General features: G+C 41.4%; 1 protein-coding gene across 1 annotated transcript in view; it reads left to right on the top strand.

Annotated features, from left to right (window-relative positions):
* Window positions 1–13,735, top strand: part of RBM38 (RNA binding motif protein 38) — a 57,857-nt gene extending 44,122 nt beyond the window's left edge. The window contains exons 5-6 of the transcript XR_015742682.1: window positions 10,960–11,029; window positions 11,417–13,735. The gene's annotated coding sequence lies outside the window, so the exon portion shown is untranslated. The remainder of the gene's footprint in view (window positions 1–10,959; window positions 11,030–11,416) is intronic.
* Window positions 13,736–15,831: the final 2,096 nt, after the last annotated feature.

Here is a 15,831-nt window from a genome sequence, read left to right as displayed (position 1 = left end):
TTCTAACTGTAAGGAAATTTCTCTCTTTGTTTAGTTTCCATCCATTGTTTCTTGTCTTGCCTTCTGGTGCTTTGGAAACTAGGTTGACCCCTTGTTTTTTGTGGCAGCCCCTCAAATATTGGAATGCTGCTTATCCTAATTTGTGGTTTTGGTAGACCACAAATTAGGATGAGCCAGCAATGCGACGCAGCTGCATGAGATCCGATGCAATTTGCATTAATAGAGAAATATAGTATCCAATTTTACGGGAAGTTTTAGAAATGCTCCATACTGCACTGTCCAAAGCACACCTAGAATATTGTTTCCAGTTCTGGTCGTCATAGTACAAAAGGACAGTGAGGAACCAGAAAGAATGCAGAGAACAGTGGAAAGATCATAAGGAGTTTGAAGGTGAAATCCTATAAAGAGCAATTGAAAGAACTTGGCAAGTTTAGTCTGAAGAAGAGAAGGGAGACATGATAGCACACTTCCCACAGATGAAGGGGTTTCATCGGGAAGAGGATGTGAATTTATTCCCCATAGTGTTAGAGGCTTAAGCAAGAAGTGGTTAGAAGCTCTACAACAGGGGTGTCAAACTTGCGACCTCATGGTGGCGTCACGTGACGTATCATGACTTTTTCCCCCTCCACTAAACCGGTCGTGGGCATGGCCAGCACATGACACATCCAGCCTGTGGGCCATGACTTTGACAACCATGCTCTACAGTGAGAGATTCAAACTGGAGAGCATTTGTCTGGGATGGTATGAAGATGCCTACACTGGGCTGGGTTGGACTAAAACGTCCCCAAGATCACTTCCAACCCGAATGATTTTGTGATTCTAATGAGTTTTGACTACCTTGTAAATAAAACTGCATCCATCAAGAGGATTGTTTCTCAATTTCTCCTTGGTTGATGTGACGTTGTTAAGAAAAAAATGCAGAAGAATGTCCATGACCAGCACCAACCTTTGTATTACCAGAGAGAAAATGTTAATAAAAACTCTTTCCCTTCTTCCCTACCCTCTTTGTATACTTTCGTCAACTGAGCGATTTGCTTGTTCCAAAGCAACCCTCCCACCTTTAAAACAAAACAAAACGAAAAACCCTACTGAAATCGTTTGAATTACAAAACTAATTCATATGAAATACCTCTCCTAGAGCAACATGGTAAGAGGCATAGTGTGTGCCTAATTTGTGTGTGTGCCTGCCACCAGTTCATGCCTGGAAGTTTCTGCTTTCTGCGCTAGAATACTCTCTCGTCCGTATCTGTGGCTTTCCAGCTCATAGTAGGATGTGCCTGGTCAGGAGCTATGACATGACTAGACTGGCTTCCTTTAATTAATCCAAATAAGCATGTACAAGGCAGAAACCACCAGTAAGGTAGTTGTCAGTGTTAAACATGTGGCAAAATAATTTTGGAAAAGATCATTTGAAAAAAAAGATGTTCTGGGAGCCTAGAAGCAAATACAAGATGGGACACTTTGTTACTGAAGGTAGTCCTTGACTCCTCCTCCTCCTCTTTCCCCTTCTTCTTCTTCTTCTTCTTCTTCTTCTTCTTCTTCTTCTTCTTCTTCTTCTTCTTCTTCTTCTTCTTCTTCTTCTTCTTCTTCTTCTTCTTCTTCTTCTTCTTCTTCTTCTTCTTCTTCTCCTCCTCCTCCTCCTCCTCCTCCTCCTCCTCCTCCTCCTCCTCCTCCTCCTCCTCCTCCTCCCCTCCTCCTCCTCCTCCTCCTCCTCCTATATTCATCATCAGACGTTGGCAATCATGTTGGTGATTCTATTTTTATCAACAGCCACACAAAAAAGTGCTGCTGAGTTTTCTCCAAACCAGTCCCTTAGATTTTGAAGCCATGATGTTCTTCTTCTGCCTGGACCTCATTTGCCTTCAATCTTTCCCTGGAGGATTAAGTATGCCGTATTATTCCGGGTGCCGCATCCCATGTCCAAAATATTCTAACTTTCGCTTTTTCATGGTTTTGATGATTTTCCTTGGCTTTCCCAGGCAGCTTGTCCTTGACTTACAACCATTCATTTAGTGACTGAAGTTATTACAGTACTGACAATAAAGTGACTAATGACCGTTTTTCACACTTACAACCGTGGCAGCATCCGCTTGTTCCCATGATCAAAATTTGGGCACTTGGCAACTGGCATGAATTTAAAACAGGGAGTCACATAGTCACTATTTGTAAGCTTCTCAGCTGGCTTCTGTTGAGCAAAGTCAATGAGAGAAGCCAGATTCACACGACAGTGTGATTCAGTTAACAAAGGCAGTGATTCATTTAACAACTGTGGTTAAAAGAAAGGTTGTAAAAACTCAGTTAACAACTGCCTGGCTTAGCAACGGAAACTTTGGACTCAGTTGTGGCTGTAAGTTGAGGACTATCTGTGCTTTTTATGTTTTAAAACTTCCAGAGTACAGGTAGTCCTCGACTTTCAACAGTTCACTCAGTGACCATTCAAAGTTACAACGGCACTGAAAAAAAGTGACATGACCATTTTTCAGAGTTGCGACCTTTGCAGCATCCCCAGGGTTACGTGATCAAACTTCGAATGCTTAGCAACAGGTTCACATTTATGACCATTTTAGTGTCACAGGGTCATGTCATTCGTGACCTTCAGACAAGCAAAGTCAATGGGGAAGCCATATTCATTTAACTCCCAGGGTTACTAACTTATCAACTGCAGTGATTCCCTTAACAATTGTGGCAAGAATGGTCATAAAATGGGGCAAAACTCACTTAACAAATGTCTCACTTAACAACAAAAATATTGGGCTTAATAAGTCGAGGACCATCTACATTTCTACTAGAATAAGAATGTTTTATGAGTTCTCATGATAAGCAAGGTGTCAACTAAAAAGATACCCTTTGGTCTTTTTAGCTGCCCGAAAATAGGAGTGGGAGAAAACAAGGCATTCTTGAAATGCCTAGATAATCATCTCGGTAGCCTAAAGTTGTCGGAGCATAAGAAGGTTATCGGAGAGCATGATGGATGACTCTTGGAGACCGATGTGTCCCATTGGAGAAGTCACATCCAGGGGAAAGACCAGGGTCAAGGGGGAAATGTATGATGTGATTTAGTACTGGCTGCACCCAGCCACGCGCCAACATGGCAATTTCTAATAAACCAATTTTCTTTTCTCTGAGATGCGGCTAGAGACTCTTGGAATGAATGAGGGTGGATTTGTTGGAGCCCTGACACAAGGCTTGTTTATTCATCACTGGAAGCTTTCAAGAAGAGATAGGACTGCCATTTGTCAGAAATGGTGTAAGGTCTCCTGCTTGGATGGGGGTGGGGGTTGGACTAGATGACCTACAAGGTCCCTTCTGTGGTGGGACTCAAACATTTTTACTACCGGTTCTGTGGGCATTGCTTGGTGGGCATGGCTTGGTGGGCATGATTTGGTGGGTATGACAGGGGAAGGTTACTGCAAAATCCCATTCCCTCCCCATCCCACTAACCTGCTTCCCAGTTCCGTTCTTTTGTGCAGGGAAACCAAAGAAAACACAGCCAATCAGCTGGACTTGGGAGGCAGAGAATAGATGGGGGCGGGGCCAGTCAGAGGTGGTATTTGCCGGTTCTCTGAACTATTCAAAATTTCCACTACCGGTTCTCCAGAACAGGTCAGAACCTGCTGAATACCACCTCAGAGTCCCTTCCAACTCTGTTAATCTGTTAGTTAAAGTGGATTGCGCATGATTGGGGCAAGTCCAATGGTCTAGGAAAGGCAAGTACAGCAACCGAAAGCTGTAAACATCTACCAGCCATTGTTAGGTTATAGATCGCTACCATGTGATAAAAAGGGATTTTCCCAAAAGAAAAAGGAAAGGCAATTTTGGATCTTCTCTTACCACTACCCAAAAAACCCCAAACTAAAAGCAGAGAAGAAATTTTTCCAGTTCAAGAAATATATTTTATTTCCCTTTCCAATTTCCCCTTTCAATAGTTTTATCAGCAAGGGAAGTTGGAAAAAAACCCTCCTATTTAGAAAAAGAGGAAAATTGGTAGAGAAAGAAACAGCAGTGCTATAAATCTCCCCTGCCAAGGATGCCTGCAAGATACAGTAAAAAAAAAAAAAGTCAAAGTGGAAGTCATTGAATCTTCACCTGTTTTTATGTGTGTGTCATTTGAAATGTAATGAAATTCTACCATGAATTTTACTATTGATAAATTATAATGGATATGAGGTGTTTCAGATTTGATTTTGGAAAAGGTGTTTGGGAACCGGCAGGACTTAATGAGTAGCTCATTAAAGCAGCTGTTTCTTTATCCTGGGATTCTGCTTTGCAAAAATCAGTACAGCCACTAGATGGCAACCTAGTGATAAGAATATTCTGGATGTATTTGCTGCCACCTAAGTAGTCAGTCACGTAGGATTTTTGCAGCCCAGATCTTGTAGCCCAAATACACCTGGCTCTGCTTATTCCTTTCTCATATTATTCTCATATTATTTAAATTAAATAGTCATATTATTTAAAGCGCTCTCGCTCTCTCTCTCTCTCTCTCTCTCTCTCTCTCTCTCTCTCTCTTCCCTCCCACTTCTTATCCATGAGTGAGTAAATGCATCATCTGATTTTAAAGACAATGCAAGTAGCTGTTGTCATTGTCCATTCTTGGCACATTACCAGAAAATTCCTAAACACCTACTTATACTCCAAATAGAAAGAACACTGAGAAGCCAAGTCATTGTTAAAACGAAGGCAAATATTTAAGAAATTAGTTTTTTCTGTTTTTTTTCCTCTTTTTTACTACTTGAAATTCATCTGATAACTTAGCTCATCCGAAGCTAAGCCTCCACATTCCACAATTAGCTGTAGGCCTTTCTAGAAACTGAGTTTTAATTTGCATGTCATTCAGCAAATGTTTTCTTGAATAAGGCCTGAAGAAGAGAAGCAGCTTTTTCCATCTGTCTCCACCAAAGGAATATGCAGAAGAAGATATTTCTTATTCATTTGTGAGATTTTTATCAGTTTTTGAGTAGAAGCACAATGTGGAACTTTGCTCAGGGGTGAGATACGAAAGGGTCATCTACCGGTTCAGGATTTAGGAGCTTCCCTGCCCTCTATGAGCCACACACCTATAAATCGTCATAAATCATAGCATGCGGCCTGCTGAGAAGCAGCCTTTGAAACAGGCCTCTTTTCTTGTTTTTTTTAACTGCAGCTGTGGCTCGTTCCTGCTGAAGTTGAAATATCAGGAAATAAAGATCAGATAAAAGCCCAGGTGGGCGGGTGGGCAAAAACACCAGCAGACATAGAACCGGTTCTTCAGAGCTACCGGTTCTACAGAGATAGACATAACTGGTAGAAACCCACTCCTGACTTTGCCCCAGGGCCCTCAAACTTATTCACACATTGCACTAAGTCCAGTGGTGGGATTCAAAAATTGTTACTCCTAGTTCTGTGGGCTTGGCTTGGTGGGCGTGGTGTGGCTTTGTGGGAATGGCAGGGGAAGGATACTGTAAAATCTCCATTCCCTCCCCACCCCACTCACCTGCTTTTCAGCTCTGTTCTCCTGTGCAGGGCAACCAAAGAAGACCCAGATGATCAGCTGGGACTTGGGAGGCAGAGAAGAGATGGGGGCAGGACCAGTCAGAGGTGGTATTTTCTGGTTCTCCGAACACAAAATTTCTGCTGCTGGTTCTCCAGAACTGGTCAGAACCTGCTGAATCCCACCTCTGGTACAGTGGTGGGATTCAATTTGTTTTTACTACTGTTTCTGTGGGTGTGGCTTGGTGGGCATGGCAGGGGAAAGATACTGTAAAATCTCCAGTTAGAGGGGATATTTGCTGATTCTCCGAACTACTCAAAACCACTAACGGTTGTCCAGAACTGGTCCGAACCTGCTGAATACCCACCTCTGGCACCTCTGTTTGCTTACCCATGGTAAACCAAAGGCACCACAACTGACAAAGCTCACTTGAAACCAAAGGAAATTATAGGACATGAAGCCAACCTAGGTTTTGGCCAACAGATGAGGGAGACAGGCTATTTATGCTCCATTTTAGATAAGGAAGTAAATATATATTGGACTGATGATATATCTAATGACATTCTTTCCTTCTTCTCCTCTGTTGAATGTTGAAAGAGAAGAGCAACAAGAGTGATTAAAGGACTGCAGGCTAAAACATACCAAGAATGGTTACAGGAATTGGGTATGTCTAGTCCAAGGGTGTCAAACTCACGTGATCACGGCGTCATCACATGACATATCGGGACTTTTCCCCCCTTCGCTAAATGGGACGGTGCCAGCACATGATGCATCCAGCTTGTGGGCCTTGAGTTTGACGCCCCTGGTCTAGTCTAATGAAAAGAAGGATTAGGCATGACATGATAGGAGTGCTCCAATATTTGAGGGTCTCCTACAAAGATGGGTGTGTGTGTGTGTGTGTGTGAACCTATTCTCCAAAAGCACCAGGAGGCAGGACAAGAAACAATGGATGGAAACTAACCAAGGAGAGAAGCAACCTAGAACGAAGGAGAAATTTTCTAACAGTGAGAACAGTGAACCAATGAAATAGCTTGTCTTCAGAAGGTGTGGATGCTCCATTGCTGGAGGCTTTCAAAAAGAGATTCGACAGCCATTTTTCTGAAATGGTATAGGATCTCCTGCTCAAGCAGGGGTTTGGACTAGAAGACCTCCAAGGTCCCTTCCAACTCTACTGTTCTATGTTCTAGAATGTTATGTTGTTATGTTTGCAGAAGACAAGAAAGTGTTTAAAGGATTTGACCTCCAAGCTTGCCAGGTGAAAACACAGATAGATCATGCAGAACAACATTTTGGTCCTAAGTGCCAAATAGAGCCCAGAACTGGCATTTGCAACAAAGAAATTAAACCTCTCGGCCAATGTCATTTGGCTACTTTCACCCAAAAAGTACAAAGCTGTTGAAAGGAAAAGCAACTCTGGCTGAAAGGATAAAGCCCAGGGCTGGGGAGGAGGAACAGAAAGAAACAACATTTAAGAAGAGAAAACATTTTTGCAAGACCTAAAGCCGCCCCCTTTTTTTCCTCTGTTTTATGTATCCCCAGGCTGACACTCTCTTAGCAACTATGCCTTTTGTTTGCTAGGATGAATTGCACAAGTTTTGCAAGGGCACATCAGTTAAGCGGCAGACACTGAATGCTGGCTACAAAGATTGCTGGGGGAAAAAATCCAGTCTGTGCTATGAAAGGCCATTTCAGTTTGCTAGGAGCATGAAGCCTAATTTTTAACTCCTTCCTAGTTGGCTGTGAAAGGGCCATCAACTTCTTGTTTTCTACATAGCTGATTTCTTTCTTTGGGAAAGAAAATACCCAGTTTGACACAAGAATGGGACAGAGTGCTGCAAAACAGGCATGATCCTACTTATGAGCAGGGCTGGATATTTAAGGAGCATTTAACAGAGGGAATTATTTGGCTGTGTTTTTTTTTTAAATGAGGTGCATAATTTATGGCTTATGCCTAATTTTTATTAGCTTCCTTAAGAGGAGGTTTTTAGCCATTGGTAGTGTAGGAAGTTAGCACCCACCCGTCTCCTAGAAAATTGAAATATCCTAGGAAATATTAAAAGGCAGAATATTTCCCCTAAAAAGAGAAGAAACTCAGAAGCAGAAACTCACTTCAGAAGTAGAAGCTCACCCCCCACCTTTGTTAATGGGTGGGCCATTAAGGCCTGGGCCAGAATACTTTACATAACAAAGATCTCCAGGTAAAGCTATAGCAATTGCTCAAAAGCCCTTTCAGTGCATCATCATCCAGCAAGGCTCAACCAAGCCTGGAACTCAGGACAGCCTACAGAGTTGGCCCTGCATGGCCCCATGGGAGTCTGATAACCAATCAGAATCCAATTCAAATCCCAACAAAAGTTATAAAACCCAGGCACTCTCAGCACCTCAGCCCTTTCTTGATCTCTTACTTCACCTTGAAGCATGTGATTATCCTTCCTTTTCACTCTGGCCATGTGGTCCTCCTGTCCACCATTAAACCTTTCAAACAGCCTCCATGTTTCCAGTGTCTTTTTCCCCATTTGGAACTGAACCAGAAGGATATTTCTTCCAACAGTAGTTAGAGGGGTTCTGAAGGCCATAAATCATCACATCCTATCCCAGGGGTATCAAACTCAATTTCATTGAGGGCTGCATCAGGGTTATGGTTGACCTTGGGGGCCGGAAAGGCCATGGTAAGCTCAACGTCACTCATGTCGGGGGCCCTGTGGTGGCCTGAGCTCTGCCAGCAAAAACAGACTTACGAGCTCAGTTTTTGGTTGTGACTGCCTCCTCCAACCCTCTGCCAGTGAAAACGGAGCTTGGGACTGCTGCCTGCAGCCTTTGGGAGCTCCATTTTAGGCTGCAACGGCCTCCTGCAAACCTCTGCCAGTAAAAACGGAGCTCAGGAGGACTGCACACAGGACTCCCGAGCTCCGTTTTTGCTGGCAGAGGCACTGTGGGCTGGTCCTTTGCTGTTTCCTGGGAGGGCCTGTGGGCCAGATCTAAGCCATATCTGGCCCCGGTCCTTGAGTTTCACACAGCCTAATGTTTTATGCATTTTTTTCTTCTTTTAAGTATTTTGAATGCAACCCATCCAAACTGAGTTTTCTCATCGATCATTTGACAGCCATTAAAAAAAACTGATAGAGTAGTACAATGTGAATAAGTGGATAAAGGAGTTACTCTCCAGTTAATGTGCATTTTATTGTTGACAAGTAGTTAACCATAAGAAACAAAGTATATTGAATTATTTTAAGACAACAAGCGGATGTGAATGACTGAGCTAAGTACCAAAGTCTCAACTCAGGTACGGGTAGTTCTCAAGTTACTAATGTAATAGAACCTGCGAATTACATTTGTAACCCAAGGATTCATAGGAGTGAATCACATAATTTGACGTGATCATTCTATGCTTTCGCCCACACATTTGCGAATCGAATATGCAGGTTGTTAAGTGCCCGAGGTATCTCAGGGTGGGGAAAGCCATTGGGAGGGGGGTAGTGCTTTCTCCAAACCACTGAGATATCTCATGCTTCTCCTCCTGCCTGATGAGGTCACTTAACATAGGTAGATCTCAGTGATCAATGGAGCTGTCTTTTCTCCAGCTCTCTGCTGCGGTTTCACCTTGAGCATGGACAAGATATTGCATCCCTATAGGCCATGGATCTTCAAACTTGAAAGCTTTAAGACTTGTGGACTTCAACTCCCAGAATTCCTCCTCCAGTCATGTTAGCTCAGGAATTCTAGGAGTTTAAGTCCACAAGTCTTAAACTTGCCAAGTTTGAAGACCCTTGCTATAGGCTCTGGTTATTTTTGCAAAACCCTTTGTGGATGAGAATGGAGCTGGGATGGCCATAGCCATCCCTCTGGGCCTCCGTTCTCATCAGCAAAGCCTCTGTTCTCATTGGCAAAGGACTTGAGGAGGCCTTTGTCAACAAAAATGGAGGCCCAGAGGGATGCACGTGGCAAAGGGTTTTTGCTCTCCGTTTGCAATGCTTTTTTCTGCAGATCTTGTTCCAGGCCTCTGTTTGCAGAGAACAGAGGTCCAAAGTACCGTGAGATCAGTAGTGAGACACTTTGCATTACTGATCTTGCATGTTCTTGCGGTACTTTAAGTTCTCTGCAAATGCACCAAAGGCCTAAAGCACTGAACAGGCCAAGAAACCAGAGGCTCTCTAGATCTTCCCAAGGGGAGTAGACCTGGTGGGATGGGGGGGCGGGGTGGAATAGGCAGGGCGAATGTTGCAGAGCCTCTGAATTGTTTGTAAGTGTGACCGACTGCCGTGGTGCTGCAACATTCATAATTTCAGGACTGTGTTGTAAGTACTTGGGTGGGGGAGTTATGTTGTAACTTCAAATGTCCACAACTGGGGGATTATCTGCATAATGTTTGTTTGTTTTCAAGACAGTGTTGGCTTCTGGGGACTGCCAAATCCTCACTAAGTCTTAGCTTAGCTTAGTCTTTTGCTAAGATTTCAGAAGTAGTTTTCCTTTATTTATTTATTTTTATTTTATTTTATTTTGTCAAGCAATTATAACAGGTATAAGTATAAACATAGTTATGAATACATGAAATGGATACATATATAAAAAAACAATAGGACAGGGATGGTAGGCACAGTGGTGCGCTTATGCACGCCCCTACAGACCTTTTAGGAAAAGAGTGTGGTCAATAGTAGACAGTCTAAGGTTAAAGTTTTGGGGGTTTGGGGAAGAAACCAGAGTCAGGTAGAGTATTCCAGACATTGACCGTACTGTTGCTTAAATTGTATTTCTTGCAATCAAGTTTGGTGCAGTTTACCTTGAGTTTGTATCTATTGTTTGCTCTTGTATTGTTATGGTTGAAGCTGAAGTATTCATTGACAGGTAGGACATTGCAATCTATGATTTTATATACTATACTTAGATCGGACCAAAGGTGGCGTAGTTCTAGGTTGTCTAGGTCTAAAATTTGAAATCTGGTGGCATAAGGTATTCTGCAACAAGTAGAGGAGTGGAGAACTCTTCTTGTGAAATATTTCTGGACTTTCTCAATTGTATTAATATCAGATACATAATGTTGTAAGTACTTGGGGGGGTTTCTTCCTAGAGATGAGCAAGGAGGACTGGCAAGGTCACCCAACTGGCTTTCATAGCTAAGGTGGGACTAGAACTCACACTCTACCTGTTTCTAATATGGCATCTGAACCACTACATTGTACTGGCTTTCTACGATATTTATAGACATTACATATTTGTGTGTGTTTCTGATTTCAGTTCTTTAGTCATTTCTTCTTCCTTTTATAAAACTATATTTTAAATACTTGTATTTGCCTTGCTATATAATATATAGTATGTGTGAAACCTATTCTTGGTTAAATTTGGTTAAACGTCTGTTGAGAATATACACTGTTTATTGTGTCATCACAGTTTCATTTCTTTGGTAATGTATCTTTTTTCCAGTGTTGTACTAAACTTATCATTGCAGTTATAAACATGTATTTTAGTAAACTGTGATTTTTTTTTGTTCACAGATTTTGGAATTATGCCTAAGAAGAAGAATTATGCTTCATTTCAAGTATGATTTCTAAAGTTTTCTGAGGGGTTTGTCTTTCCACTTTTTTTTTAACGTGTCCATCACATACAGCAAAGGGTTCTTTCTGGGTCATGACATTTTCAACATTATCAGTTTACCTTGGTGATTATTGACAGAGTTATATATCATCTTTAATACATTTAATATGTTTTCTCTTTATATTTATTTATTTATTCCATAATTCTTCCCATTGTTGGTTTGTGACTGTTTCTTTAAAGTTTGCATCCATTCCATCATGCCATTTTTTATTTGTTCTACCTTTTTATTTGTTCTTTGAGGGGGCATTAGGGATCTTTTAATGTGCAAATCTGAATCATAGTAAAAGTACATAATATGAATGAAATCTCTGGAGGCTTATTCAATACTGCTACTAACACTTTCTTTTTCTGCCTCAGTTTCCCTTCCAGATGAAGGATCCAGTCAGGCAAGAGATCTCTGTAAGGCCCCTGCCATTCCTCAGATGCTGTAGATGGCACATTGTGAAAGCAGTGTGGCCCTATTACTTACTGTATGTCACTCAAGAAACAGCAGTGGAGGAAGCTAGTCTTCAGATGGGACAAATGATCTACGTTTTCATGAGTGGAGAGTCCAACATGGCCGCTTTCCAGCTTCTCCATATTCCTGATACATTGGCTTGCAAAGATGCTGAAACGCAGTGCTGCATTTGTTCAAAAGGAATGGAACAGCCCAGAGGTGCAGGAGAAATTCCCAGTGGTATTTTTGTTGTGGCCCGACAGTGGACAGAGGAGCTGGCAGCAGGTTTAGACAGAGAGGAGGTTGGGGAGGAACATGGGCCACTCCTGGAGTCTGGGTAAGGCTCTGATGTGTGCTCTGCATCAGAGGCAGAGATGCAGGCAGGGCCATCTGACAGTTATCAGCTGACTTCAGAGTCAAACATCAGTGAGGCAGAAGAACAGTTGGAGCCTGTTCCCAGTGTGCACATGCGCAGGGTTGCCAGACAAAGGGAACAGCTGAGGAACAAGGGTTGACTTGGAAGTAAAGCCACAGGTAGACAGTGAATGTCCCCTCCACTAGAGAATAAAAGAGGAGCGAAAGGGGAATGAGGCTTTTCAGGAGACAATTAGTTCCTTCCAGCATGCTTGCCAAGTATTGCGGTATCTGAAGGATATCGGCCTGGCCATGCTCCAAGCTTGATAAAGTTTTGTAATTGGAAACTATCTTGAAAGACTGTTGGCCGGGACTTTGTTGGATAGGAAATTCATTGTAAATCAAATAAAGGAGGTTTATCAGGATGAGGACTTGCCTTTGTGCTGTTGGGGAAGCCTAGGTCAGAACAATTTCTCTCTTTGAAGAGTCAGAAATGAACAACATGGCAAATGACAAAGTCAAGGAAGACAAGGCTTCCATTGGCTAAACTTACTCATCCCTATTTCTGAAATAATTGGAACATCCTACCGGATACAGGTAGTCTTTGACTTATGACTTGTCGGTTAGCCACCACTCAAAGTTATGACGGCTTGCACGACTGCGCTCCACATTAAATATTCCACCACATTTAATATTACAAAAGGATCATTCACACACACACACACACACAGACACACACCTCACAAAAGACCTTCTGTCCTATAAATATTGCCATCCTCTCTACTTCATCTTGCAACCTACATTCGAACGATGCTCTAGAATAAAGAATACCTTCTTTCCAACCAGCTTATTCAGTACCATTCTTGCAAATCCAAATGAATGAAGCATCCCAACAGACGGAAGTTCAATCTCTCCTTGAAACACCCAGAGAAAATAATTTCATCTTCTCTCTGGATTATTTTATCCTATTGCCCAGTACAATACATACTATTATAGCAATAGCACATAGATTTATATACCACTTTATAGTGCTTTATAGCCTTCTCTAAGTGGTTTACAGAGTCAGCATATTGCCCCCAACAATTTGGGTCCTCATTTTACCCACCTCGGAAGGATGGACGGCTAAGTCAACCTGGATCCTGATGGGATTTGAACTGCTAAATTGTAGGGAGCCGGCTGCAGCAGAAGTAGGTTGCAGTACTGCACTCTAACCACTGCGCCACAGAGGCTATGTTATGCTATAGAATAAGTTCCATTAGGAAAAACGATTTAACAAAACCTTTCTGGCCACTGTTATTACATTACTAGGGTAGCACTGATCAGAATATGATAACTTTTTTTAAAAAAAGTAAGAAAAAGCTATATAGTGTAGAGTGGTATTCCATTAAAGGGAATTAAACTTTTTAAAAAATAGCAAGAAAAGCACTTTAGCGTTGATTAAAAGGACTGTTTGTAAGATGTGTTGATGTACTGGCACCCACTTTGAAGGCTGTATTGTAAGCCACTGTAAATCTACCTGCCCATTATGATGTGGGATTTATTTGAATGGGAAAAGGACCAAACTTTAGCCTGTACTTCTCAATAAATATGCATTAGACTAAAATGCATTTCTGTCATCTTTCCTCCCTTTTTTTTTTCTCTTCTCATTGATCAACTTTGTTACTCTAAGACATGTAAACGTTTTAGCTTTCTTTGTTTGTCACCAACGATAAAACCATCACAATCATTCAATTAAAAAATCTCCAAGATTACTCATATCCTTTGGAAAAAAGAGAGTTGACATAAAAAGAGAGTTGAAATAAGAGAGTTGATTCTGGTCCTTGTACAATTGTCCGTGCTTTTTATTTTTTGCAAAGGTTCTGCAAAACACAAAGGTGTTTTTTTTTTTTTAATTCACATTTTCATTCCATTGCTGGCAATAAGGCTAGAAGTCCATGGTTGCAAAAACAGAAGGCTAGGAAACAGTTTAAACAGAGGTGGGTTACAAGATTACAAATACATTGCCAAAATCTGAAGTCTTGGAATGAGGAGGAAAGATTGTTAAAAGAGAAATAACTTCTTTATACATGGAAACTGTACTTCAGAGATGGATCTTTGGAGATCTTTCATTTATGAATAAAACTGATTTTCAAACAGTTCCCATCATTGATTGTCTGGAATTCTTTCAGCTAGGATCCTTCCCTGGAGCTACGATGGACAATAATTTGCCTTTAATCGTCTTTTTACCTCTGAGTTTAATTTAGGCCTTCGCAAACCATTTTTTTTAAACTTAGAAGTGTAGTACACAAAGAAAAAGGGTCAACCTGTTTTCCAAAGCACCAAAAGGCAAGGCAAGAAGGAATGGATGGAAACTAATCAAGGAAAGAAGCAACCTAGAACTAAGGAAAAACGTCCTAACAGAACAATTAATCAGTAGAATGGCTTGCTTTCAGAAGTTGTGGATGCTTCAAAACTGGAGTTTTTAAAGAAGAGATCGGACAACCATTTATCTGAAATGGTATAGGGTCTCCTGCTTGAGAAGTGGGGTTGGACTAGAAGACCTCCAAGATCCCTTCCAACTCTGTTGTTTTGTTATTCTGTTAAGTATTCAATATTTTAGATGTGGATTTTAGGTGTGACTTTTTTAATTTTTAGGTGTGAATATTTTAGGTGTGAATATTTCAGGTGTGAATTTTTAGCCAATGGATACATCTGGTATTTTATAAACATGTTATGGGCAATCTTAATTTCTCAGTTTCCAACTTAATTTAACAAACCACTAAGATATAATTGGAAAGGTGTTCCATGAAATATCACAATTCCAAACTGTTTTGGGCTTTCAACAACACCTAGACCTGATCTTGAAACATGTTGGCAACTGAGGATGTTCTTTTATAACCAGTGAAAAACATTTTCTATCTACAATATGTTGCTTACAATCTGGCAGCTGCATTCTTTATTATGGTAGGTATCCACCTCAAGGGATGGTGTTTGCAGTCAGAAATGCATGTCAACTACATCTGGTATCTAAATATCTCAATTATTTATTCTGCAACATTTCTAATCTGCCATACTCTCAACAGGCTCTAGTGAATGGGTAGTAGAACAGAAATAATACTGTTTAAACAATTGACAGCTTCTGCCTAAAAGCTACCATACTGCCACCATTCAGCTTGGACCAAGTTCACAAATGAAATGAAATTGTTTTAACCTGCTTCAAAAAATCTAGGAGGGTTGAAGTTGCATATGCTCAAGGACATAGCTAGTGAGATTAAGATGCAGAGAGACTTATATTCTAGTTCTCCCTTCAGCATTGAAGCCAACTAGGAACCATTCATTTCTTTGGGAAATCAAATTATATCTATCCACCAGTCCACGCTGGCCCACTGTGGTAGCTCACACTCCATACCCTGTCAGCGTTCCAGCAAACTTCCATTCCAATCAGTAACTCAGAGACAAACATATCTCAAAAGTACCTTTATTAGAAAATAGCACCTGGAACTTCTGTAGAAACCCAAATCTAAAAGTTTTTTTCAGCTTTCCACAATTTCCCAAACTACAAATCCATCCCCCCTGGATCGTCATCAGATCGCATGGCCCAATCACGATCCTTCCAAAAGTAAGATCCTTATTTCATCCTGCGCCATACTAAATGATCTTGAATTAATAAAGAACTTTATTTGGGTCTTCTTAGAGCCACTTAATTAAAATCAACCCCCTTCCACTCTCCCAGTGTTGGGTATATGGATACACCAACTAGGTTTGGGTGACTAAATATATAAACCTAGGTTTAAGTGTTTTGTAGCTTTAAGCACAAAACTGCAATGTCATTAAGGGTGCGGTTGCAAGCAGCAATATAAGGCAGTAAGAGAAACGTAACACTTCCTGGTCACTGGTTACTGATCCTGGTCTCTGGTCCCTGGTCACTGGTCTGCTGGTCTCTCTGATGTCTGCTGCCTGCTGTTTACTCCTGTTTGAGACGTCTGCTTGTTAATGTTTGCTG

This window comes from Pseudonaja textilis, chromosome 3 (assembly GCF_049901715.1).
Source record: "Pseudonaja textilis isolate UNSWEBS1 chromosome 3, rPseTex1.2, whole genome shotgun sequence".
NCBI lineage: Eukaryota > Metazoa > Chordata > Lepidosauria > Squamata > Elapidae > Pseudonaja > Pseudonaja textilis.
Note: the sequence above shows the minus strand (reverse complement) of the source record. Positions and strands in the feature narration are given on the sequence as shown.